Source organism: Castor canadensis, chromosome 9, assembly GCF_047511655.1.
Source record: "Castor canadensis chromosome 9, mCasCan1.hap1v2, whole genome shotgun sequence".
NCBI lineage: Eukaryota > Metazoa > Chordata > Mammalia > Rodentia > Castoridae > Castor > Castor canadensis.
Window position 1 is genome coordinate 110,100,472 of NC_133394.1, and position 25,126 is coordinate 110,125,597.

Below are 25,126 nucleotides of genomic sequence, written 5' to 3' on the forward strand. Positions count from 1 at the left end.
TACTGTGGCTGTAGGTAATGTATTGTATAATTCAAAAAAACTAGTAGAAAGCATTTGAAAGTTTTCATCATGAAGAAATGGCAAATGTACATGGAAATGCCACAAGGAAATTCTCTGTGCAGCTATCTTTAACAAACAAAAATGTCATTTTTTTTCTTTTACAACATCAGAGAACAGGAGGGCAGAACAGGACCTGTCTGGTGGGGGGAGGTGGTACCAATGCAAGAGGGAAGGAGATGGGGAAAGGGTGTAAGAGGGTGAATATGGTGCAAATACTGTGTATACATGTATGTAAATGGAAAAATGATATCTGTTCAAACTGTTCCAGGAAAAGGAGAAGGGGGATAAATGAGAATGATGGAGGGGATGAATTCACATATGATATATTTGATATATTCTAAGAACTTTTGTAAATGCCACAATGTACACCCAACAAAACAATAAAAAAGTAAAAAGTAATAAGTTTTTAAAAATAAAGAAATGTTAAATGTTTAAATAAATTGATATGTGTAATCTTATTTAAACATTACATAATGCATACATGTATTAAAACCTGTTACTCCATATATTTGTAAAACTGTTAAATTTTATGTATCAGTTAAATCTCAACCAACTGCATGAATTCAGATGACATCTGGCTTACAAATAAAAACAGAAAAATCTTAAAAGAATTGCCTTTAAAATAAGGGATGCAAAGTTTAAAAGAAGCATGGAATTTTGATTTGCAGCTTTTACGTTTCTTCTAAAGTCAGTCAAGCACAAAAAGAGAGAGTTAACTGAAAAGCATCCTTTCCACCCCCAAGATTCCAAGAGAAAATTCAACTATTTTAGAAAGTTTCAAAGGTTTTATTAAGATTATCATTCAAATACTCTCCCAGGTTCCACAAACATTTGGACTTTTCATAAAGTGGATATTTGGATCTCTGAATATGAAAGCTTGGGAGCCTGATTTCCATGGTGGTGTAATGCCTTAGGCCTGAGGGCCTGCTACTTGTCAGGACCCCATGCTAACATATCACAGGTAATAAAGCAGCAATTCATGTGCCATATAAAACTGATATAAGTCCCCATAAAATATGAAGGTGTCCAAGTCATGCATTTTGCTATAGGTGCCATTGCTGCTTTACTTTATTATGGTTCTTAAGAAGCAGGCCAATATCAGAAAATTGGATATCAGCCTAATTATTACATTTTGTTGACAATTTAGCTATGCCAGAGCTTGACTCTCTCAGTTCCCCCCATTTAGCATATAGAATAGAATTCTGTTTCCAAGAAGCTCTTGACCCCAAAATATCAATGCTGTCTGTCTGTTAACAGAGGTATGTGCACTGTGAGGAGAACAATGTTGAGAGTATCTGACAAAATGCAGACCCTTGGCATAAGTTCTGCACGTGGGATTTTATTAAGCTTCCTGGCTAAAGTAAAAATATGAAAAGCTATGCATATTTAGGAACCCCAATGAGTAGCAAGTCTAGATATAAATGTTAATTATCAGGCAGTGCTTAATCTTCCAACTTATTGGTTTTCCTTAAACTATGTATAAGCTGTCAACTAAAGTATGTATCATCCAAGCAGTTAGTTATCCTAGTAAAGAAAGCCACATTCATTTCCATTTTGTGTGTAGATTGATCATGTGTCAATGAACGCCATTCTGAGGCCAAATTAGAGGCATCTCATGGCTATATATCTTTAGAAACATTGTTGTCTTTTACATCCAAGGATAAATTAATTATGTGCTAACAAAGTTCTGATAGAATGTTCATTTACTCCTTCACATGAAGATAATATTTTAGTCACCATTCTCTCTTGTTTTGCTTGCTTAAGAGCTTAACTTCTGTACTTCTATATTTACCAAGATGGCTGATGTCTGGAGACATTTGGATAGAAAAGGTAACAAAAATGTAATGTGCCTGGTACATGCCTGCCTTATCATTATAAACACACTTATCTGAGCAAGCTCTATTTAGGGTACAGAAGAAAATAAGGGCTCTATTTTGAACGACTGTAATGAAAAGCATCCATTCATTAATTTTCTTTCTTTGGGGACTTAAAACAAGATCACAGTCATACTTTAAGATGCAGTTTTAAAAACTGTTTTTCCCCTGATAGTTTATCAAAAATTAGTGTTTCTTTAACAGAAAGCAACATTCAATGTTTTGGGCTCCTTAGAATGAATGATCGTATGTTCAAAATTTAATGAGACTGAGTTATTTGAAAGAAATTCAGTAACTTTTATAAGTAGAATACAAGTGCAGTGAAGTCAAAAGAATTTGCAACATGTAGTAACAATTTTTGAATGGAATTATTTCTCTCTGAGCGTTTTCTAAACTTCCCAAAAGTTCTACAAAATAATAAGTGGCAACAACTCCAATATTCCATTGCTAGACTATCTGAGCAAAACTTGCAAAAGAGATGGATTAACTTTCTAGAGCTGCCCCCAAAATGCCACGGACTGCGTAATTTAACAACACAAATTAATTTTCTTATAGTTTTGGAGTCCAGAAGTCCATGAGCATGTGTCTGTAGGATTAGTCTCTTCTGAGTTTTTGTGGGTGGCTTGTAAATGGTCATCTTACTGGATCTTCCATTGTCTTCCTTCTACGCATGCGCAGTACTAAATTTCCTCTTACAAAAACATCAGTCATGTTGGATTAACATCCATTCTGATAGCATCATTTTACCGCTGTAAAGATATTATCTCCAAATACATCCACATTGTGAGGTACTTGGGGTTAGGACTTCAACATGTGAATCTGAGTCTGCATAATTCAGCCCACTAGATGAGACAACATAACGCTCAAGAGAACCTCGAGGCAATAAATGGATTGAGTTTAAGAAGCCTTGAAGGAAGGTTTGCTGGTGAAAATGATTGAAGTTCTGGGGCATTTTCCCTATTTGTCCCATTAGAGATAGGTAGATACTTCACCCTTATTCTGTATCAAATGAGAAAAAAAGAACACGTTTTATAACTTGACACGTATTCCCTGAAGTTTAGGACAATATAAGAGACTGGTTTTTGACTTATGCTTGAGAAATTTATATATATGTAACATGATGATTAATTTTAGCTGTCATTTTGACTATACTACCAGACACCAGATATTTGGGCAGACATTATTATAAGTGTGTCTGGAGGGTATTTCTGGATGAGATTAACATATTAATAGACAGTAGATAAAGCAGGTTGCTCTCCCTCATGAAGGTGGGCCTTATACAATCATTAAAAACTTGAAGGAAACAAAAAAGATGTTCCTCCATAAGAGGGATCTCCTGCCTGACTGCTGAACTGAAATAATTGTCCTTGTCTTGCCTCAGATTTAAACTGAAACTTTGGTTCTTCTTGGGTCACAAGTCTACAGTCTTTTGTACCAGAGCTTATACGACTGGCTAATTCTCAGGCCTTTGGACCAGTAATGGAAATTTATCATCAGCTTGTCTGAAACTCCATCTTGCTAACTACAGATCTTGAGAGTTCTTGGTTTCCATAATTGTGTGAGCCAATTCAGTAAAATAAATGTCTAGATATACAGGCAGATAGGAGATGATACATAGATAGATAGATGATAGATAGATGATAGGTAGATAGATGATAGACAGATAGGTAGATAGATAGATGACAGATAGATAGGTAGATAGATGATAGATATGCCCACAATGCTTATATATGAACGATCATATGAGTTTTAGGTATAATAGAAAAAAAAATTGAAATCAACATAAATGTCCTTCAATAGAAGGATGGTTTTACCCATTCTATGGAACATGTCTCAGCAATAAAAAAAGAATGAACTATTAATGCACACAAAAACATGGAAAAATCAAAAAATCATTCTAAATAAAAAAGCTGGACTATAAAAAGAGTACATTCCACTTATATAAAATTCTAGACATGTCAACTAATTTATAGATTCAAAACCAGTTCTGTGATTGAGGAAGGAAGTAGAGGGAAAAACAGACAACAAAGGAGAAGAAAACATTTAGTTGTAATGAAAATACTCCTCTTGTTGTGGCGATGATTCCTTGAATATGCACAGATTAATTTGTTTGCAGCCAATTCTCTTTATTCACAGTAGTCACATTCTACAATGTTATTGTAAACATTGAATTAATGAATAATTAACTACTCCTCCTGGGAAGTACAGTTAGCTTCCTGTTAGCCTCTGGTCACATTTTCTTTAGTCAAAATGCCTTTGGTGTAATATGCAGACATTTACCAATGGCCTTATAAAATAGCCAGTCCAATCAACACTGAAAACCTGCTCTTTCACATTGCCTTTTCCCATGTTATCCTTACCAGGTATTTTAACACTTCTGCTGCAGCCTCCTGATCAACAGAAAGCCCCTTACATTCAACACTTTTCATGATGACATCTCTTGAAACATACTAGCCGATCAGCACTAGCCAAAGAGGGCTTAAAGTTTTCCTCACATTAGATAATGTAACTTTGAATTTCACTGTGTAGTCGCACAGCAAAGCTACCCATCATACTTATTTTTCCCAAATGAGTTGTCATCTCATTAATGCATAAATTCAACAACTTTTCCATATTTTCTTTAGCTTCATTTATAAATGTTACTTTAACACTTTCTGGAATAGCCACATATACAGATAGGCAACTGTCCTCTCTCTTCTGGATATTCTTCATTGTTAATTCACTAACATTAAATTCCCAGAACAAAGCACTAGACCTCATGTCTGAGCAAAGTTTACTTAAACTATATGTTTGCTCTGTAAAGCACATCACAACTCTATTACACTGGCAAAATTTTAACACTAGGCTTGAGAGACCAATTTTAAGCAGCAAAATCATCAACCAAAAGCACAAAATGTGGGTAATGTGGCACTGAACAGATGGCCAAAGGGACACCTGTTGATAATATGAGGGCTGAAATGAAAGACCATTCTGCACATGTTAGGACCCGGAATCCTATTCCCCCGAGAGACAGAGAGCCAGGCGTGAATGCAATCAACAAAGCAGAGTTTATTGGGCTGGCTAGCCAGGGTCGAGCTCCCACACGGACACGCAGGACCGGTTAGGAAAACACGACCCTGAGCCTCTTTAGGGGAAATCTTATATAGACCGCGGTGGCATGCATATTTTCGTTATCAACATTGGGCAAGCAGGCAGAGCACATCTTGCGCGTACCTCACATCTTGCACGTACTTCACATCTTGCATGTACCCCCCGCTCACATTCCCCACATTCTATATGCCCTAACTGAGCCCTGCCCCATTGCTTATCTTATCTACATGGGGTGTTTGGTACTGGTTTCTCCAACAAGGGGGTTGGGGCCCGCTGAGACCTCCTATTCCTTTCACACATGTCCTCAAATGATTACTAAAACACCATGATTCCAACAGGTAGGCCAATTCACAAATACAGGACCAGCAAAAAAAAAAGGATCAAATGTATGTGGTTTGGTGTACTTCAATTATACTTCAATAAAATTGTGGAAAAAATATATTGGCACCTTGTATAAATTAAGAATGAGTGAACTTAACTGTTAAACAACACCTGTGTTCTAGTGTTGTTCACTGCTTCTCAGACACTCTCAAGTCCTGGCAGTGTCCTTCAGCCAGTGCTTATGTGCCATCTACAGAACAATATGGTAGAAATATTATGTACTCATGTATGTAAATGGAAAAATGAGACCTGCTGAAATTATTCCAGGAATGGGTGGGGGGATAAAGGAGAATGAGGGAAGGGGGTGAATTCAACCATGATATATGGTAAGAACTTTTGTAAATATCACCATGTACCCACAGCACAATAATAATAATAATAATAAACCATGCCTGACCCAGGCATGGTAGCATATGTGTAATCTTTGAAAAAAAGGCCAGGGGGTCATGAGTTCAAGGCCAGCCTTTACTACATAGTGAGAACCTGTATCAAAAAAAAAAAAAAAGCCCCAAAACTGATAGTCTCATATGCTGCCAGCTTGGTCCCATTGATTCCTTATTGTAATTAATTTCATGCTTCAGGAACAAAGCATGCAGAAAAATTGACAATGATTCTTTTACACATGGAATCTGTGCTCCAACACACACTATAAACGGGAAGAGGGAAGCAGAACATTTTCTCTGTAGATACTTTGCAGTTAGGCTATCCACAGGTCTTCTCCTTCCCAAATTTCTAACAAACACTATGACCTGAAAAAAGTCTGTACATTTTTCTGATATAAAATTTGCACATTCAGGGTGTTATCAGAAAGGTTATGCAGGCATTTTACAGACTACAGATCATCCAGTCCACTCTTTCCATGTCTTGTTAACATACAGGCTACCAAATAATTTTTTTTAATCTTTTTTCAGCATTTTAAATTCTAACATCTCTCTACAAACAATGAATGTGGCCAGTTATTTCCTAAATGTGTCACTGGCCTTCTGTTGTTGCTAAGGTACTCATCCTCACAAGCTTTTACCACACTTTCTCTTTTCAATTATTCCTCCTTATTCTTTCTTGAAGATCAGTCTTTGCATTGTCTTAATGCAAACTCAGTTATCTGTGTTTTAAATATTTCAACTTTGTCTCCTAATGACTTGTAGTTCAAGGGGAAAAAGATATGTTCCTCACAAGTAGTGAAAAATAGCAAGATATTTAACACACTATTTTCTAAAATTGAATGGTTTGACTATGTGTTCCTCTTTTCTGACCAGTTTTTCCCTTCCGCTGTTTCTCTGAATGTCTATCACTCTCTCATTTATGATTACTGTCATCCTTCATCTTTGAAAGTCTATGTGTTCATCAGTAATAATCTTTCATGTTTTTTTTTCTGATTTCACTTTTGTCATTTTCCTTTTATTTCTCTAGTTAACTAATATATTGAAGTGAAGAGTTTGGTCTCTGGAACCAAGCTTCTCAGGTCTGAATAAACTGTCTTTGCCACTTATTACTATAATATGAGTCAATTACCTGAATTCTGTGGGCTTCAGTTTTCTCTTAAAACTGTAAAATGGGAATAAAAATAGCATCCTTCTCCTACAGTCTCAGAGATTTACACGATTCATTCTTGAAAACCACTTAGAAAAAATGATAATAGCATAGTGACTACTGTTGTTATTTGTTAAATTAAATGATAAGTGTTATTTATCATGTAGAAGTATTATACTGGCACAGAGACTGAGTGACACTGGATTAAATACAAGCGAATACAGGAAGAAGCTAAACGGTGTACAAAATAACTTTTCCCTTTTTGGCAGGGCAATGTTTGGGACTTGAGATAAAAATATCTTTTAAATACATCTGGAGCACTCCCGGACTTTCTTGTTACTTTCAGTGAATAAATTCAAAAGTGAGGAACAGGCTAGTCAATGGGAACAGTTAAATAGCAAGAAGTTCCACTCTACTGTTGCAAGGCAGGGTGATTATAGTTAGCAATGATGTATTATATGTTTCCAAAAACTAGAGAACAGATTTTGAAAGCTTTTACCATAAAGAGGCAATAGAGGCTGGGTATGGTGGTTCACAACTATAATCTCAGATGGAGGGAGAAAATTGCAAGATCAAGGCCAACTTGGGCTACATTCCAGGTTAGTCTGTGTTACCTAACACACAAACAAAAATAAATAATAGACAAACAAAAAGGAATGATAGAGTCAGGTATGTTTAACCTGAATTTAAACAACACATAATGTATACATATTTCAAAACATCACATGATATCCCATTAATGTATATAACTTTTATGTATCAGTTAAAAAGTAAATTCAATTTGAGTATTTTTTAAAGAGTGGTGGAGTATAGATTCTCTTACAAGAAATTGTAAGGATCCAGGAAAACTAAGAAGCATGAGGGAAGGGAATGATAGTAATGCAGATGGAAAAAGGTAACAAGAAAGAGAAGTAGGCTAAGGTTTTTAGGATAAGGTGTGAGAGAGGATGAAGTGAGTCTGGGCTCAACAGGGCCTGGGATAGGAGCCTGTTGCAGTGTTTGGGGTGAGTGAGAGGCCATGACAGGAGCTGGACAAGGGAGAGGCAGTGATTCTAGAATGGTGTGTAAACATATGATAGATTTTTTCACAGTATCTCAAAAGAGAGGTGTGTGTGTACCATATTTCTCCACAAGCAGCACTTTTTTAACAAAATGAAATAAGAGAATAAATGTTGAAAGAAATTTTGTCTTGAAAATAAATCCTTTACTTCAGTTATCTGCCTTAAAGTGCTTTCTGATAACCTGTAACCCTTAGTTTCAAAATAATTGTGTTAGTTGTCTATGTCCCTGGGTCTTCTCACTGATGTACTTAAAGTTCCAGTATAACCTTGTTTTTTGATTTGAATGCTGGGTTGCCCCAAAACACAGAAAATTTTATTATTTGTGTAACTTGTTTCTTATCTTGTTAGAGTCCAGAATTCAATGTTCACCTTTCAGTCACTGACTCATTCAACCATTCTTTCTTCAAACCTATAATGAATTCCTTTTATAGTTTAGACATAATCTTATATACTAGCAACATTTCTTGACCTTGGGGGTCTAAACCTATGTGAAAAACCTATACCCAACGAACAAGTAATTAAAATACAAAGCAGCAAATCCTAGTGGGACCAGCTGTACATACTAGAGGAACATCCGGGAGATTACACTAACTGGGCCAAGATGCTCCTGAAATAAATAACAATTCTTATCCATATAACAACCTGTCACTGTGACTGTTTCTATCCATATGTAGTTGGGACCTCTTGAATCACACTGCTTCATTTTTTTCAGTTCATTCAGTGGGATGACTTTGTATTGCATTAACTAGCTAAGCTGAAACTGCATTTTCAAGAATTTCCTCCACAAAATGGTTCATTTAGGATTAGTCATAAGAGAAACTTTCTGGATACTTGGAAGGTGGAAAGGAGAAGTAGCCATAGCATCTGAAGTTCATTGTAAAGCACCATGGCAGTTCTCACATCTTGTGCCTAATTGGCTGGCTCACCTTGAAGGTGTCAGGCAGCACTCAAGCCTGTGGTTCTTGACAATATTGAGTTTTATCTGAGCCCTGTGCTCTGAGAAAGCAGAGATAGTTATGAACTCCTTCCTCCCCTGGCATACACACAGACTTTTGTGTTCCAGAAAACAGCTTATGCAAAGAACTACCCTTCCATAAAAGACCTAGTTAAGATTCATGGATTCTTTCTCCCACCACAATCACCACCAGTACCACCACACACACACACCTGGTATCTACCTATGCCAAGGTCAGACACAAACCCTTCAAATTCCCATTCTTTGCTTCAGAAATGATTAGGTGAACTTCTTGTGCCTGCTAATAAACAGGAAGAAAATGCTTGTTAACCAAAACTTTGGTTAAGCTTTCTTCCACCAAGTCCCTAAATTTTAACCAACACAAAACTCCATCTTAATGGTCCCACTTAAAAATAGCCTTCCTGGGGTGAAACAGTCTCTAATCTACTATCTGTCTCACCTTCTTGCCACTTTTCCACATTAATCTTCCTTTAGCCTTGTTTCCTCCTCCTCTCTATAAAATAAAACCCCTCTCTTTTTACTTCTTGAGATGCATGGAAATCTTATGATCCCAGCTTGTAATAGTCCTTGCTCATCTTCTTTCCAATAATTCTTTGGCCAATGGATGTGTGCAGTACCTTAAGTTATTCCTCAGTGTGCAAGTGTACTGCACATATTCATTGATCAGCATCCTAGAAGACTTACATTATTTTGAAGGAACAGAGAATTAATAATTCCAAGTTGTCTAAAGTAAGTGCTCAAAGAAAACATAGGCCAATGGCCTATAATCAAGAAAAGCACTGACTAAAGTCTAATCAAACTGAAGAGGGAAAGTTAAAGCCATCTTGGTCACTTTAAACTAAACTCTCTAGCTGGGTGCTAGTGATTCACACCTGTAATCCTAGCTACTCGGAGGCAGAGATCAGGAGGATCACAGTTTGAAGCCAGCTTGGGAATATAGTTCATGAGCCCCTATCTTGAAAAAACCCTTCACAAAAAAGGGGGGAGGAGCTGGTGGAGTGGCTTAAGGTGTAGGCCCTGAGTTCAAACCAGTACCTCGCAAAAGAATAGATATATAAACTCTCTCATTACTAAATCCAGGTGTGTTTTTTATTTGACCCTCTGTCCTCCACTCTGGCTAGACTTTTTCTGAATTCTGTGGGGGCAACACTGTGGTAAAGTGAGAGTCACTAAAGTTTGGAAGCAGTGACAACCAGATGTGGGCGCTGGCTTGCCCTTTTGGATTCCAATCTGCCCCTGCCCTCTTTCTTCCTGATCCCCAGTCAGTCCTGCTGACTGGCATGTCATCTCAGCCCATCCCCAGTAACAGAGGTGACGTCCATCTGGAGACTCATTACCAGCTCCTACCACATGAAAATACTATTGGTAAATAGAATTATTTAGTCCACATCAGTCAGAGTGGCCCTGGCTCTATGACTAAGCACTAATATACTAGTTCAGCAAATAAACTTCACTCCCTATTTCTGCCTTAAATTACCAGTTTCAAAAATTAATGCACCATGAATCTCACTGACACAGCTGACATGATAGAAATAATTTTTTATACCACAAATATTGAAAGAAAAGAACAAACTTCCTATAATTAAATAAGTTAATTTTTCAACAGCTTCTGCAATTCTTTTCTATAAATCCTATTGCTGCTAAATTATCAAATGCCCCATGAAGAGGGAGAAGGAGGAGGAGAAAGAAGAGGAAGAGGAGGAAGAGAAGAAAGAGGAAGAAGGAGAAGGAAAAGGAAGAGGAAGAGGAGGAGGAAGAGGAGGAGGAGGAAGAAGAAGAAAAAGAAGAAGAGAAGGAGGAGGAAGGGAAAGGGGAAAGAAAGAAAGAGAAAAAGGCAGTAAGGAAGGAGAACAAGAAGAAAAAGAAAGAAGAAGGAGAAAAAAGGGAAGAAGAAGAAATTTTTCAGCAAGTAGTTTTCCTTTTTAATAACTGGTTTTTCCTCTCTTCCTGAAAAGAAATCCTCTAATTTAGTTATCTACCTTAAAATGTTCCGATAACCTCCAACTCTTGGTTGCAAAATAATTGTGGTGGTTAACAAGCCTCTCACTGACATACTCAAAACGCCAGTATAAGCTTTTCTTTCTTTTTTTTTTTTTTTGTCAGCACTGTAGTTTGAACTCAGAGCCTCACGCTTGTTGGGAAGGTGCTCTACTACTTGAGCCACTCCTCCAGGTCTTTTTTTGTTTTTAATGCAAATTTCCATTCACTACCCAACCACTTCAAAACTGTATTATAGAATTAGTCTTTTTCCTCTTTAGACGTCATATCCAATCAAAACTCAAATACTATTAAGTCTTCTCTTTTCCTCTTTTTTCAGTCCTCATCTTCATCACCATAGTGTAGACTATTATAACAGCCATGACTCACACCCTTGTTGTATATTTTTTTTCTCTTCGATTACTTCTGTAAAGCAAGAATGGAAAAGCCAACCCACAGTAACTAACAAAAAAATACTCCCCTACTCTGAACATGTCAAGACCCTTTTTTGCTCCAGGGATAGAGTCCAAATTCCTAAGCATGAAATTCAAAGTCTTTTGCTCTTCATTCCAACCCCCCCTGTAAACCCACTTTTAACTTGTAGTCAGTGTTAAAAAGTCAGGGAAAAAGAAATTCTTTACTCTTATGTCTGTTGATGACTCGGTGCATGATTAAAGATTTACATACCTTACCAAGTAAGGAATTACAAACTGAAGGCAGAGGATTCTAGAATGGGAGTAGATAAACTGAAAGATAGGAAAATCAACAATGACCCCCTGTCTAACTGCAAACCTGAAGATTTTGGTAGCTATGCTTATTGTTCTTTGCTTGGCTTTGTATATATTTGCATAGGCTATTTTTTTGTGTTCTTTACCTTATGCTTATGATTACACACAAGGTATACTTATTGAACTCAAGCATACAACAGTGCCACTAACATATATGATATCTCTGGCAGATTAGGACAGAATACTACTAAATCAGAAAAGAAGCAAAGATTAGTCAACAATGAATAAAATAGCTGGTGGAATTTTTTTCTACTCCTAGTATATCCTTCAGTCAAGGATAGCTTCCAACACTGGGATAAAGCATACGGTTATTAGCATTTTTGTTTGGAAATGAAATAGTGGTGGAAAGTTGTGTACAGATATTCAGTATTCTTCATTTCTCTGCCTTTTGGCTAAGATCAAGTGCATATAGATATTATCTAAAGGTTTAATAGTCTTATTGGAATTTCAATTCAATTTTCTTTTCTGAGTTTTCCCCTTAACAGAAGGGCCAGATTGACCAGCAACTTTCAGGAGAGATTCTGCCCAAAAAAAGAGATTAATTGAAGATCTAGAATGAGAAAAATTCTTTGGTTTTGATGACCTGCAAAGGTCTTTGTATTCAAGACTTGGTCACCAGGGTGGTGCAATTGAGAGGTAGTAAAAACTTTAGGAAGTAAGTCCTTATAGGAAATCCTTAGGTTGGTGGAGCATGCCCTTGAAATAGACTGAGGGACCCTAGGTGGTTTAATCTGCCAGGTACTCTTAACATGATGTGCTGCCTTTCCAGGGGTCCAAAGTATTGGAGACATTTGATCATGGACAGAAATCTTCAAGACTATGAGCCAAAAGAAGTACTTGTCTTTTAAAGTTAACTTCCATTGGAATTTTGTTACCATGAATGGAAGCTGACTGACACAGATGGATAAAAAGCTATAATATTATTCTTCCAACAGGGGCAGGTGTTGAGCTCAGAAAATGATATCCCAAAATGTGATGCTTTGACATGTTCGGCTATGGAAACAGTTTCAAAACTCAGGCCTCTCTCAACTACTATCTTTGATCTCCTTTCTCTTCTAAGCATAGGGAGGGACAGTTTCTGTCTCTTACCTAAGGAAACTTCTACCAAAAGAAATGCACTTGCAAGAACTTTTGTAAATATCACATTGTACCCCCAGTACAATAATAAAAAAAATTAACAACAATAATAAAAAGGAATGCAACTATCTTAAACCCTAGGAACCTCTTCAAATGGCCAGGCACTGTAAAACACCAGAGAAGAGAAAAGACTAAAAGTCATCACTGAGCCACATAGATTTTTCATCTATTCCTGTGAGGACAGCTCTGAGAAATTATCTAGGAGACTATCTGCATAAGACAATCTTTGTTCACAATGAGGTTCTGTTCCTCACTTCCCCCAGACTCAAGGTGAACGTTGTCACAAGCTATTATTTGTGTGTTGAGCTCATTCATTTAACCTAAAAATCATTTATCAGCCCTCTAAATTGCCTACATACCCAATTTCCATCTCTGCTATAAGGAGGTAAATAAGTTTCTGGATAATGGATAATGGAAAGCCATTCTCCTTTTATATCCCTGTGCATACTCACATTAATGAAGTTGTATACTTTTTCTCCTGTTAATCTATATGTTTCCAGTTGATTAAGTAGACTCAAACCTTCAAAAAGAGAAGGAAAACCCCCCACTCTGTAGGGGTACTGCATAGGCAGATTGTGTGTCTTTCAGCAGATGTGGGATTTGCTAATGTGTTTTTTAGAAAGTCCTTTTCCTTGGTACTAGAAGTAGCTGTGATAATCAGCTTTGATTTTCTGAAGTCCTTGATTTTTCAGATGAATAATGGCATTCTCTTATCTTCATGCCTCGTCTCTAAATTAAATCCCTTCTGTCTTAAAACATATTAAATGATTTCTGTTTTCCTTAACTTATCATGACTGATACATGTTATGAAGCAAATAAAGTTTCATAATCTAAAATGACTAGAGGCTTTGGCTTCTTTGAAATTAAAACACCTCACTCCTATGGAGAAAGGGACGGAGGATGGGAGGGCACTTCTATTGACAGAAAAGTGATAAGAAGAAGCCAATTGTACTAGCTTCCTAGGGCTGCCAAAACAAAGTACTAAAATTGGGTGAGTTAAAACAACAGAAATTTATTCTCACAGTTCTGGATGCTGGAAGTCTGAAATCAAGGTGTCAGCAAGACTCTCTCTCTGACTGCAAAGAGAAAACTTTTTTGCTTCTAGCTTCCAGTGTGTGCTGATAATCCTCAATATTGCTTGGTTTATGGATGAATATGGCAGTCTTCTCCTTATGTGTCTTTCACAAAGTCAGAAAGTATAGGTTTGGCTCTATATTCAAATTTTTCCTTTTTATAAATATATCAGCAATGTTGGATTAGGGTTTCCCTAATGACCTCATTTTAACTTGTTTACCTTTCTAAAGATCCTTTTTCTAAATAAGGTCACATATCTTTTTGGGAAACTAGTCTACCAAAAACATCAGCATCCCATGAATAGACAACAGCAAGTACAAAACAACTGACCTTGGGGAGAAAGGTATTGTTCAAAGATCAAAAAGCAGGTATTTTCTATGACCAGAAAAGAAAAGCTTAGAAGAGCAGTAAGGATGGGATTTGCTCAGGGTAGATGAAGCAGAACAATGAGAGTCATAGCAAGATGTTTTTAATGGAGAGATGCCCATGTGTTTCCAGATGACACATGACCTGACCTCTACTTTTAAAAGATCACTCCATATGCAAGGTATAGAATGGATTGCAAGGCATGGGTATATACAAATTTAATTATGAAAAAACAGACCTTTAAAAGCAAAAGACACTATAAATAACCCAAAATAGTAAACAAGGTTAAAATTGAAATAGAAGATGGGAGAAAATATTTACAGCATCTATAAAAGACGGAGTTAGTACACTGAAATCAATAGGAACAAAATGAGCAGTCCAATGGGAACTGATAAGGAATGTGAATAGGCCATTTACAGGTGACAATGTGAATATGATCAATCACATGAGAAACACAACTTTACTAGGGTTTGAGAAATTATAAAAATTACTTACAAATTATACACATCAAATTAAAAATCAAGTGTGACAATATTCCCTATTAATAAAGGTGAAATGAAATACATAGTGCCTTACTTCACTATTAGAAGTACAACTTTAGAATCAAATTTAGAAATTCTACACTAAATTTGGAATTAAAATTCTACTTGCTCAACATTTACCCTATAGTGTGGATATGTTCCCAAAGAAGTATGTAAAATGATATTTAGCAAAGTGCTGTTGTGCATCCAAATAATGCATATGTTATGTATGTTAAATATATTTGAACAATAATAAGAGATTTCTATGAGAACATAGTCATAGTCATAGAAGTAGGTATAGAGCACACCATATTAACTATAATAGTTATCTCTAGTGAACTTTGAAAATCATCAAATTTAAAAAGAATTTAAGATGGGCAATGATGGTTTACGCCTATAATCCAAGCTACTAGGGAGACTGAGACAGAAAGATCAAGGCTCAAGGTCAGTCCAGGCAAATAGTACAAGAGATCCTATCTCAAAAATACCCAACACAAAAAAGGGCTGGCAAAATGGTTCAAGCTGTACCTGCCTAGCAAGCATGAGGACCTGAGTTCAAACAACAGTGCTGCCCCCCAAAATAAAAAGTGAATCTTATCTTTTTTATTTTCTATATCAGAAAAATGCACTCCTTATGAGGACAGTATAATAGAATGGTTACAAGTGTAGACTATGGAGCCACACTGTATGATTTTTTACATATGTGACCTTGGGCAAGTTTGTTACCTTCTTTATTTCTCAGGAATTTTAATACGTAAAATGAAGTTTGTATGTACTTATACCCTGTCTTGAATATATTTAATAATTAAACAAGTGTGTGTATATACATATATACAGACACATATATATACTTATTTAATATATGTAATTTATATATAATTTTAAATATTTTAAACATTTAATGTGATTCCAAGGAAAGAGCTTACTGTCCATTTGAGAAAATACGCCCTGAGAAATGAGTGCAAATCTACGCTGTCTTATTGTATTACTTCATAGGGTGTTGCCTTTTATTTCTTACATGTTAAAACTTTTAACAGCAGATGAGGGATTTTAAGTCTCAGAATTGAATAGGCTCAAGGGAGGAAACACACATCACTGAAGAAAACATCTATGGCTGGATTAAGAAGATCACTTAAGGATGTTTTGGGAGAAAAGCACAAAGCAAGATAGGCCTTGAATTCTGTGCTGGAAGTTTGAAATTTATCACTATAACAAAGAAGAATCTGTGATGTTTTTCGTGCAGCACAGTGGCATGGTATGTTAATTACTCTAAGTTGACTTTTCTATTCTCTGTATTTAGATTGACAGTAGAGGTAAAACCAAAGCAAGCAGATCTGTCACAACCTCAGCAATAATGTGGTGATGAAGATAGGAACTAAAATGATTAGAGAAGGAAGATTGATAGGATCCAAGAACCTCTTGGTTTCCAGAAGTATATTCCCTTATCGCTAATGAAGTTCTGAGATTTATAAAATAAAATTGTAAGAAACTCAGTTAAATTTGAATTTTGGATAAATAACAAAATATTACTTACTATAGCTATGTTCTGCTCACTGCATCTAGCTCAACATGCAGAAAGTATGGTGATGCACAATACCTGTCACTAGGTTCAGCTGCATCATCCCATGATCCCAGGAACCAAAAAGACATGTTACTTCTTCCCCACTCCTAAAACACACAATGGTGGTTGTGAAAAGAACACTCCAGTAAAGTCACATGTTGGGACAGATGGAATGAATGACACAGAGCAGTCACTAGCCATACAGAAGACAATATTCTGCTAGGGAGGCACTGTAAAGGCCCTGTACTCTGAGGATAGGGAAATATTCTTTATTATATCCATCCTAAATATTTCTGCAAAGAATTGTTCTCTGAGAACCCTAGTTTGGCCTTCTTGAAGTAGTCCCTTGTTCAATGTCCATTATTATCTAGCTCAGTATGAAAATGTCTGTTTGCCATAGGAACTCAGCAATTTATGCAGTCAGTTTTGGTCTCGGAATCATCATCATTATTATTATTACTACCAGTTACTAGAAAATTCTCTCCTTTTTATGGTTCTTTTCTATTTATCTTGTTAATTTACTTGCCCTTAAAGACTAAACGAAAGGTTGTTTCCAAGACCAAGCTTAAAGTGTTCCCATCTCATTGCTTTCTCACCCCATCTCTCTCTCACAGTAACAGTGATGTTGCAGCTCTGAAATAGTAAGTTCAAGTACAACAAAAGCATTCTTAAACTGATAATTAGCACACAGTTGATTTACTTTCTCCAATGGAGTCTTGCTAGTTCTTGATTACTGAAAGCCTTTTATGATTTAGTATTTGTTTTTGAGAAACAGCTTTTCCAATCTTGTAAAGCATTTGAACTCTGGGCTTTCTTTATTACCTTTGATCCCTGCTTTTAAATCAGTCAATTCTGGCTTAAGGTAATCTCTTTCTTGTAGAACCTGACTAAATGCTACCAACTAGTCACCAGCACACTGTCACTCTCTTTTAATCTTTCCCTTAGAAAGATCTTCCTTCCAAGATATAACAAGTGACAGTTTTACTCAACACTGCAATAGTTTAACGGGGCCCTACATCCTCTGGCTACTTTTTTTCATTGCCACCATTTGCTATATTAGCCCCCCTTCCCATTTATCCCCTATGTTTGGGGATAATTCTTACTGAACAATAGTAATAAGAACAATAAAAATTAGATGTTTAGGAAACTACTGGAAAGAGTTTATGCTTCCACAAAGGAAGAATTCACTGCCATACAAATTTCTCATCCACCTTAAAAAAAATAAAAAACTTGAAAAGTGAGCAAAGTGCTACTAACAAAGAACTGCAATTTTCTGATAGAAGACAACTAACTAATGAAGTGCATCCTATGATTGCTCAAGCTGACTACCTAAAAGTGTTGCCAGGCTGCAGATCAGGAAGGTCATGAATGGAGCCTAGAGACCTTGCCCTGTAGAAGAGTAGTGGTAATGGAAGGAATTCCAGGAGCTCAAAGCAAATAGAATTTACAAGGCAGAAGAGTGAAAAGGACAGAATTACTTAGAGAAAGAGTCCCTGGGATCTGATGTCTTTGTTCCATACTTCTTTGGTTTTCTATGGTATCAAGGAGTAGAATGACAGAAAATAGTGTAAGTAGGTCAAATAATTCCTGAAGTTCCCATACGGATTGAAGAAGTTCACATCCTTACCATCTAGAATGGAAAGATATCAAATTTTCAGGGCAATTACCATGCCATCTGAAAGATATCACCTTAGTTATGTGTCTAAATAAGATGTAGCTAGGGGTAATTCTGAAACCATTCTTAAAAAGTTGGAAGCAAACTTCAAAAGGGACAATAATGACCTTAAGTAACTTAAATCATTCCAGAAAAACAGAAATAAGCATAGGCTTAGGAGGAAAGGCTGGAAGAAGATTTACCAAGCCAATGGCCCCTGAAAACAGGCAGAAATACCAATACTTATCTCTGACAAAGTAGACTTCAAACCTACATTGATCAAACGAGATAAAGAAGGACATTCCATACTAATAAAAGGGAAAATAGACCAAAAGGAAATAACAATTATCAACCTATATGCACCCAACATCAACGCACCCAATTTCATCAAACATACCCTGAAGTACCTAAAAACATATATTAACACCAATACAGTGGTTATGGGAGTCATCAACACCCCATTATCATCAATAGATAGGTCATCCAAACAAAAAATCAATAAAGAAATCCTAGATCCAAAATATACAATAGATCAAATGGACCTATTTGATGTCTACAAAACATTTCATCCAACATCTACACAAATAGATTTTTCTCAGCAGCCCACAGAACTTTCTCCAAAATAGATCATATCCTAGGACACAAAGCAAGCCTCAGCAAATATAAGAAAATATAAATTTTACCATGCATTCTATCTGATCACAATGCAATAAAACTGGAACTCAACAACAAAAGTAAAGAAAAAAAACATGCAAATAGCTGGAAACTGAGTAACTCATTGCTTAATGAACAATGGGCCATTGAAAAAAAGGAGGAAATTTAAAAGTTCCTGGAATTCAATGAAAATGGAAACACAACCTACCACAACCTATGGGACACAGCAAAGGCAGTCCTGAGAGGAAAGTTTATAGCCATGAGTGCATATATTTAAAAGACTGAAAGATCCCAAATCAATGACCTAATGATACATCTCAAACTCCTAGAAAAACAAGAACAAGCAAATCCCAAAACAAATAGAAGAAGAGAAATAATAAAAATAAGAGCTGAAATCAATGAAATAGAAACCAAAAAAAACCATACAAAGAATTAATGAAACAAAAAGTTGGTTCTTTGAAAAAATAAACAAGATCGATAGACCCCTGGCAAACCTGACTAAAATGAGGAGAGAAAAAAACCCAAATTAGTAGAATCAGGAATGCAAAAGGGGAGACAACAACAAACACCATCGAAGTCTAGGAAATCATCAGAGATTACTTCGAGAACCTATATTAAAATAAATTTGAAAATGTTAAAGAAATGGACAGATTTCTAGATACATATGCTCATCCAAAACTGAACCAAGAGGTTATTAATAAACTGAATAGATCTATAACACAAAATGAAATTGAAGCAGCAATCAAGAGTCTCCCCAAAAAGAAAAGTCCAGGACCTGCTGGATTCTCTGCTGAATTCTATCAGACCTTTAAAGAAGAACTGACACCAACCCTCCTTAAAGTGTTCCATGAAATAGAAAGGGAAGGAAAACTGCCTAACACATTTTATGAAGCCAGTATTACACTTATCCCAAAACCAGGCAAAGACACCTTCAAAAAGGAGAACTATAGGCCAATCTCCTTAATGAACAGTGATGCAAAAATCCTCAATAAAATAATGGCAAACCAAATTCAACAACACATCAAAAAGATCATTCACCACGACCAAGTAGGCTTCATCCCAGGAATGCAGGGGTGGTTCAACATACAAAAATCAATAAACATAATAAACTACATTAACAGAAACAAAAACAAAAATGACATTTATCATCTCAATAGATGCAGAAAAAGCCTCTGATAAGATCCAACACCACTTTGTGATAAAATCTCTAAGAAAACTAGGAATAGAAGCAAAGTATCTCAACATTATAAAAGCTATATATGACAAACCTACAGCCAGAATTATACTTAACAGAGAAACACTGAAATCATTCCCTCTAAAATCAGGAACTAGACAAGGATGCCCACTATCTCCACTCCTATTCAACATAGTACTGGAATTTCAAGCCAGTGCAATTACGCAAGAAGAAGGAATAAAAGGAATACAAACAGTTAAAGAAACTATCAAAATATCCCTATTTGCTGATGACATGATCCTATACCTTAAAGACCCAAAACACTCTACTTAAAACCTCCTAGACACCATCAGTAGCTATAGCAAGGTAGCAGGATATAAAATCAACATAGAAAAATCATTAGCATTTCTATACACTAAGAATGAACAAACTGAGAAAAAATAGATGAAAACAATTCCATTTACAATAGCCTCAAAAAACATCAAATACCTAGGTGTAAACTTAAGAAAAGATGTGAACAACCTCTACAAGGAAAACTATACACTTCTGAAGAAAGAGATTGAGGAAGACTATAGAAAGTGGAGAGATCTCCCATGCTCATGGATTGGTAGAATCAACATAGTAAAAATGTCGATACTCCCCAAAGTAATCTACATGTTTAATGCAATTCCCATCAAAATTCCAATGACATTCATTAAAGAGATTGAAAAATCTACCATTAAATTCATATGGAAACATAAGAGGGCACAAATAGCCAAGGCAATACTCAGTCAAAAGAACTATGCTGGAGGTATCACGATACCCGACTTCAAACTATATTACAAAGCAATAACAATCAAAACAGCATGGTACTGGCACAAAAACAGACATGAAGACCAGTGGAACAGAATAGAAGACCCAGATATGAAGCTGCACAACTATAACCAACTTGTCTTTGACAAAGGCGCTAAAAATATACAATGGAGAAAAGCAGCCTCTTCAACAAAAACTGTTGGGAAAACTGGTTAGCAGTCTGCAAAAAACTGAAACTAGATCCATGTATATCACCCTATACCAAGATTAACTCAAAATGGATCAAGGATCTTAATATCAGACCACAAACTCTAAAGTTGGTACAGGAAAGAGTAGGAAATACTCTGGAATTAATAGGTATAGGTAAGAACTTTCTCAATGGAACCCCAGCAGCACAGCAACTAAGAGATAGCATAGATCAATGGGACTTCATAAAACTAAAAAGCTTCTGCTCAACAAAAGAAATGGTCTCTAAACTGAAGAGAACACCCACAGAGTGGGAGAAAATATTTGCCAGCTACACATCAGACAAAGGACTGATAACCAGAATATATAGGGAACTTAAAAAACTAAATTCTCCCAAAATTAATGAACCAATAAAGAAATGGGCAAGTGAACTAAACAGAACTTTCTCAAAAGAAGAAATTCAAATGGCCAAAAAATACATGAAAAAATGCTCACCATCTCTAGCAACAAAGGAAATGCAAATTAAAACCTCACTAAGATTCTACCTCTCCCCTGTTAGAATAGCCATCACTAGCAACACCACCACCAACAGGTGTTGGTGAGGATGTAGGGAAAAAGGAACCCTCTTACACTGCTGGTGGGAATGAAAACTAGTACAACCACTCTGGAAAAAATTTGGAGGCTACTTAAAAAGCTAAATATTGATCTACCTTATGATCCAGCAATACCACTCTTGGGGATATACCCAAAAGACTGTGACACAGGTTACTCCAGAGGCATCCGTACACCCATGTTTTTTGCAGCACTATTCACAATAGCCAAGTTATGGAAACAGCCAAGATGCCCCACTACTGATGAATGAATTAAGAAAATGTGGTATTTATACACAATTGAATTTTATGCAGCCATGAAGAAGAACGAAATGTTATAATTCACTGGTAAATGGATAGAATTGGAGAACATCATTCTGAGTGAGGTTAGCCTGGCCCAAAAGACCAAAAATCGTACATTCTCCCTCATATGCGGACATTAGATCAAGGGCAAACACAACAAGGGGATTGGACTTTGATCACATGATAAAGCAAGGGCACACAAGGGAGGTATGAGGATAGGTAAGACACCTAAAAAACTAGCTAGCATTTGTTGCCCTCAACGCAGAGAAACTAAAACAGATACTTTTAAAGCAACTGAGGCCAATAGGAGAAGGGGACCAGGAACTAGAGAAAAGGTTAGATCAAAAAGAATTAACCTAGAAGGTAACACCCATGCACAGGAAATCAATGTGAGTCAATGCCCTGTATAGCTCTCCTTATCTCAGCCAGCAAAAACCCTTGTCCCTTCCTGTTATTGCTTATACTCTCTCTACAACAAAATTAGAAATAAGGGCAAAATAGTTTCTGCTGGGTATTGAGGGGGGAGAGGGAGGGGGCAGGGTGGTAAGGGAGGGGGTAGGGGAAGGTTGGAGAAATGACCCAAACATTGTATGCACATATGAATAAAAAAAAACTAGAAAATTAAGCCTAAAGTAAAGAAAAGGAATAAAATAAAAGAATGAAAACAGTAAATACAAAATGATGCCATGCAACCTAACCAAAATAAGCTGCGGTAACTATGTTATCATCAGACATAGAATCTAGAACACAGCACAAGAAATTAAAACATAGAATAATAGAAGTAATGAATGAGACAAAGCAATGGTTATTCAAAATTGGAAAACTGAATAATATGTAAATATTTAGGTTAAGATTTACAATAAATAACCAGGTTACCAATATCCAAAGTGAAAGAGTGAATCACTGCAGATGCTACAAGACATTGACAAGAAAATAATATAAATAGGTTTGTGCCAATAAATTTGATAATTTAGAAATATGGACAAATCTGTTGAAAAAATAATAATTTTCAAGCCACAATTTCCAAAAATAAAATTCCAGGTTTATCTAGACAGGAAATAATGTAAAACTTTCTTTATTCTCAGATAACATAATCATCTCCATTAGCTATTCCAGGGAATGCAGAAGACAACAGTAAAAATTGTAAATGTATATGGCAAGGTTGTAAGGTATAAGATCAATGTACTAAAATAATTGCTTTTCTATTTTTTAGCATCTAAAAATTGGAATTTGCAATCAAGAAAATAAGACAGGATTTGGGGTATACTCAATGGTGGAACATTTGCCTTTCATGTGTGAGGCCCTGGGTTCCATTCCCAGCACCCTACAAAAAGACAGTGCAATATATGGATCTTAAATAGATGGGATATTATATTTCTCTATGTCTGGCTCTTCTTTCTTTACCATAGTGCTTTCAAGACTCATCCATGATGTTCCTTTTAATTGATAAACAGTATTCAGTTAAATGGCTGGCTATAGGAAAATTTGCTCATCCTTTATCAAAGGATGTACGTTTGAGTTCTTTCCAGATAGAGGGATGTACTTTTACAAATGTAAAGTCATCTTGTAAACTTATATGATTATTTTTCAGGATAAATAGCTAGAGCTTATCTTTTAGTAATATGTACTACAAATTCTATAATGTATTTCTAAATTTTTTTCAACATGCCTGTGATATCTTGCATTTTCTTTATCACTATGCAAAAGTTATTGTTGTTCCTAGGTTGCATGAAAACTTATTATCAATCTCTTTAATTTTATTCTAGTTAATGGTGACATCTCAATGTAGTCTTAATTTCACTTCCTTCAAAAGTAATTATTTTCAGCATTTCATGGTACCCAATGGAATATGAACCAACTATTAAAAAGCAGTCATTCTTATATTGCACAGCATTGCATCATGCTTATTACAAAGTATATTGAAAGGAGAGCAAGTCTGGACTCTACACTATGATACTACCCAAGTTAAACATGCAAGTGTTTATGCTTAAGAGTATAGTAAAATTAGAGCCAGGTGCAGGTGGCTCATGCCTATAATCCTAGCTACTCAGGAGGCAGAGATCAGGAGGATTGCAGATCGAAGCCAGCCTGAGCACATAGTTTGCGTGAACTTATCTTAAAAATACTTAACACAAAAAGTGCTGGTGGAGTGACTCAAGGTATAGGCCCTGAGTTCAAGCCTCAGAACTGCAAAATAAATAAAGAAATAAATAAAATAGAAGAATAGAGTGAAATTAATTTGAATTAGTTTTTAGGCCAGGAGTATAATTAAATAGCTTCTTATACTTTCATCTCCTAAATGTTACTATTTTCATGAATCATAATATTTTCATAATGCAGCTATCACAGAGGGTAGAAAAGGAAGAATGTGATTTGTGTACATTAACTAGGCAATGAAGTCTCAAGACCTAAGTACAAGAATATTTGATTGAAATCCTGGAAATGATGTCTTTGTTAGAGCTTGGATGCATTCTTATATTTCCTCATTGTTTTCTAGTGCACTCAAAATAAAGATGAAAAGTACAACATGTATGTTCAAGAGAAGAAACTAAATTAGTAGAACACTAGAAAAAAATAGGAGGTAGATCACAAATGAATATAATGGTGAAAAGTGAGTTACTGAGATAGCCTGTTACCTGTATTTATTATGACCCAAAACTTTTCTACATCAAGTGGTTAGGGCATAGACAAAACAAGTCCAAAAGAATTTGAATAATATTTCACAGTGTGTTGAATGCTGTAAAACAATTGCTTCTACTGAATATTGTTGATGAAGACTAAAAGGATGAGACAATTCACCAAACTTTCTCCATTTCAAGTTGCTTCACCAGGCAGAACTGTTCCAGATTCAAGAGCAGTCTATTTCATGTGCTTAAGATGCTAACTTGCTTCTTTTCTTAAACCATCATTGCTATTTGTTAACCTCCATTGCACAAATTCATATAATTTTCTTGTATATCCTATCCATAATTTCTGTAGACATTTCTGCATTTCTTCACTTTGTTTGGATTTGTTGTGAATCTATAAATATTCTGATGAGTAGTCCTAAGGGAAATGTAACTTAATTCAATCAGTGGATAAGGCACTCACCATGTTCCAATGCTCCCTCTTTCAATAGCTACAAATTTTTGTGACTGATTGCTTTATTATTATTGTTGGATTATCTTTTTGTCTCCTTCAGTTCATTCTGAATCCTTTCAATTATTCTTTGTTCATTCCTTAAGTTCACCTTTTAGCTTCTCTTCTCAGTAATTGAAATGATGTGCAAATTTCCTTAACTACTTAATAATATCTTCTGTAAGTTACACAAAAATCTTCTTCAAGTAATCATGCACATGTATTAAATTTGTGTCATTTTGTTCTGCCTTAATCTTATT